General features: G+C 50.8%; 1 pseudogene; it reads right to left on the reverse strand.

Moving 5' to 3' along the window:
- Nucleotides 1–866: 866 nt before the first annotated feature.
- Nucleotides 867–3614, reverse strand: LOC130115322 (uncharacterized; annotated as a pseudogene).
- Nucleotides 3615–4014: the final 400 nt, after the last annotated feature.

A 4014-nucleotide genomic window follows, 5' to 3' on the forward strand; every position in this document is an offset into this window, starting at 1 on the left:
AAGCCTTTCAAAAGATGATCGATGACACGTCTCCAAAGGTGTTGCCAGGATGTGTCGGTGTGAGAAGAGTGGCAGATGAGTGTAGCACTGTTCAGCAGAATAAGTGCAGCACTGTTCAGCAGAATAAGTGCAGCACTGTTCAGCAGAATAAGTGCAGCACTGTTCAGCAGACTGTGAAGCTCATTCATCAGCTCAGAAAACAGGAAGGAAAAAAAAACTTGTTTATTTTTTTATTCAAACGATAAATTTACAACAATAAGACAAATATTACAACTGAGAACTTTTCATCCTCTGGAAAACAACGAGAGGTAACACGTGGGCACAAAGCACACAGAAAGGCATAAAATAGATCAACTCCGCAGGATAAAGTGCACAATAGCTAAATGGTAAATAAGGATGACTACACGACTGATAGTTTTTAAGATATGACGTTGGTCAGGTCATGTTCAGGGACTTCATACAAAGTTGAGTTTCAGTATAGCGGCACGTGAAGATGGGTGGAGTCTTGATAAATGTAGCGCGTGAAGATAGTAGCACGTGAAGATGGGTGGAGTCTTGATAAATGTAGCACGTGAAGATGGGAGGAGTCTTAATAAATTCAGCCTTAAGAATAAAACATGTGGCTAAAAGAAGTAAAACATGACCATCATGTGTGGCCTTCCAGTAAGACAGCAGAACGGAGCCCGTTATGATCCATAATGTGTGTTGTTGTGGTTTTACTGCTTAACAATTCCATAAGCTGCTGCCAGGACAGGCGGGTATGAGGACAAGAGACAAAGAGATCCTGTCTTCTTCAACATCCCCGTTACACAAAACACATCCATTGTTCTCAAATCTGAAGCATTCACTGGAAGGACACACACCATTCATGTTGGGGTGAGTTTCTTTTGCTTTGGGGGGAACTGGGTGTTTGGGTGGAACTGGGTGTTTGGGTGGAACTGGGTGTTTGGGTGGATCTGGGTATTTGGGTGGAACTGGGTGTTTTGGTGGAACTGGGTGTTTTGGTGGAACTGGGTGTTTGGGTGGAACTGGGTGTTTTGGTGGAACTGGGTGTTTGGGTGGAACTGGGTGTTTGGGTGGAACTGGGTATTTGGGTGGAACTGGGTGTTTGGGTGGATCTGGGTATTTGGGTGGAACTGGGTGTTTTGGTGGAACTGGGTATTTGGGTGGAACTGGGTGTTTGGGTGGAACTGGGTATTTGGGTGGAGCTGGGTATTTGGGTGGACCTGGGTATTTGGGTGGAACTGGGTCTTTGGGTGGAACAGGGTGTTTTGGTGGAACTGGGTGTTTGGGTGGAACTGGGTCTTTGGGTGGAACTGGGTGTTTTGGTGGAACTGGGTGTTTGGGTGGAACTGGGTATTTGGGTGGAACTGGGTGTTTTGGTGGAACTGGGTGTTTGGGTGGAACTGGGTATTTGGGTGGAACTGGGTGTTTGGGTGGAACTGGATATTTGGGTGGAGCTGGGTATTTGGGTGGACCTGGGTATTTGGGTGGAACTGGGTGTTTTGGTGGAGCTGGGTGTTTGGGTGGAACTGGGTCTTTGGGTGGAACTGGGTGTTTTGGTGGAACTGGGTGTTTGGGTGGAACTGGATATTTGGGTGGACCTGGGTATTTGGGTGGACCTGGGTATTTGGGTGGAACTGGGTCTTTGGGTGGAACTGGGTGTTTTGGTGGAGCTGGGTGTTTGGGTGGAACTGGGTCTTTGGGTGGAACTGGGTGTTTTGGTGGAACTGGGTGTTTGGGTGGAACTGGGTATTTGGGTGGAACTGGGTGTTTGGGTGGAACTGGGTATTTGGGTGGAACTGGGTGTTTTGGTGGAACTGGGTATTTGGGTGGAACTGGGTGTTTTGGTGGAACTGGGTGTTTGGGTGGAACTGGGTATTTGGGTGGAACTGGGTGTTTGGGTGGACCTGGGTGTTTGGGTGGAACTGGGTGTTTGGGTGGACCTGGGTATTTGGGTGGAGCTGGGTGTTTGGGTGGACCTGGGTATTTGGGTAGAACTGGGTGTTTGGGTGGAACTGGGTATTTAAGTGGAATTGGGTATTTAGGTGGAACTGGGTGTTTGGGTGGACCTGGATATTTGGGTGGAGCTGAGCGTTTGGGTGGAACTGGGTGTTTGGGCAGAACTGGTTCTTTTGGGTGGAACTGGGTGTTTGGGTTGACCTGGGTATTTAAGTGGAATTGGGTATTTGGGTGGAACTGGGTGTTTGGGTGGACCTGAGTATTGGGTAGAACTGGGTGTTTGGGTGGACCTGGATAAATGGGTGGAGCTGGGTATTTGGGTGGAGCTGGGTATTTGGGTAGAACTGGGTGTTTGGGTGGACCTGGATATTTGGGTGGAGCTGAGTGTTTGGGTGGAACTGGGTGTTTGGGTGGAACTGGGTATTTGGGCGGAACTGGGTGTTTGGGTGGACCTGGGTATTTAAGTGGAATTGGGTATTTGGGTGGAACTGGGTGTTTGGGTGGAACTGGATATTTGGGTGGAGCTGGGTATTTGGGTGGACCTGGGTGTTTGGGTTGAAATGGGTATTTGGGTGGAACTGGGTGTTTGGGTGGAACTGGATATTTGGGTGGAGCTGGGTATTTGGGTGGACCTGGGTGTTTGGGTTGAAATGGGTGTTTGGGTGGAACTGGGTGTTTGGGTGGAACTGGGTGTTTGGGTGGAATTGAGTATTTGGGTGGAACTGGATGTTTGGGTGAAGCTGGGTGTTTGGGTGGAACTGGGTGTTTGGGTGGAACTGAGTATTTGGGTGGAACTGGATGTTTGGGTGGAACTGGGTATTTGGGTGGAACTGGATGTTTGGGTGGAGCTGGGTATTTAGGTGGAGCTGGGTGTTTGGGTGGAACTGGGTGTTTGAGAAAGGAAGGAAAAACCTGCCAAGACAGCAGATTAATTTTTCTAAGCAGCAGAAACGAGAGCAGACAACAGACGGCTGATGAGTCCATCCATCCATCCATCCATCCATCCATCCATCCATCCACCCTTCCATCCATCCATCCATCCATCCATCCATCCATCCATCCATCCATCCATCCATCCGTCCATCCATCCGTCCTTCCATCCATCCACCCTTCCATCCATCCTTTCATCCATCCGTCCATCCATCCGTCCTTCCATCCATCCACCCTTCCATCCATCCTTTCATCCATCCATCCATCCATCCATCCATCCATCCATCCTTCCATCCATCCATCCGTCCATCCATCCATTATCCAAACAGCTCACCCTGCTCTCAGGGTGGGGGGAGGGGGATGCTGGAGTCTACCCCAGCAGTGATTGGGCGGCAGGCCCCCGGGGAGACACCCTGGACAGACCACCAGACCACCAGACCACCACAGGGTCTGCAGTAAACGTCACATGTCCCCCATCACCAAGAAGACTGACCTGTCACTTCCACATCCTGCTGGTGGACCGGACGTGGTGTCCACAGAGTTCATGTGGTGGTGAAATGCGCTACGTCCTGAGGTGTAGTTTTAACCCAGGTGTGGTCCACACATCAGAACCGGGGGCCAGGTGGTGTCCCCGGACAGGACGCCACAGCCTCTCTTCCACTCCCTCCATATACAGGCTGCACAGAGAGAACTGGAGGAGACTTGCTTGGGAAGCGCGTCATCCTGGTGGTGCTGGCAACCCTCACTAACGAGGAAGCCCTGAAGAAGAAGCAGAAGAAGAAGCAGAAGAAGAAGCAGAAGAAGAAGCAGAAGAAGAAGCAGAAGAAGCAGAAGACGCAGAAGAAGAAGCAGAAGAAGAAGCTAACTACCGTCAGCCCAGACAGCTTTGTGTTTGTAAGATCAAGTTACCCAACACATAACACGGAGTTATTAAACTCGTCCGTTAGTTAAAGCGCTTGGTGGGGAGTCCGGCTGGCTGGCAGCTGCGCCACAGCGCCCCCTGTCCGGCTGGCTGGCAGCTGCGCCACAGCGCCCCCTGTCCGGCTGGCTGGCAGCTGCTCCACAGCGCCCCCTGTGCGAGTAGCAAAACTTTCTTCTGGCCGACTGGTTTCCTCTCTTACT

The sequence above is a fragment of the Lampris incognitus genome, chromosome 7 (assembly GCF_029633865.1).
Source record: "Lampris incognitus isolate fLamInc1 chromosome 7, fLamInc1.hap2, whole genome shotgun sequence".
Classification (NCBI taxonomy): domain Eukaryota; kingdom Metazoa; phylum Chordata; class Actinopteri; order Lampriformes; family Lampridae; genus Lampris; species Lampris incognitus.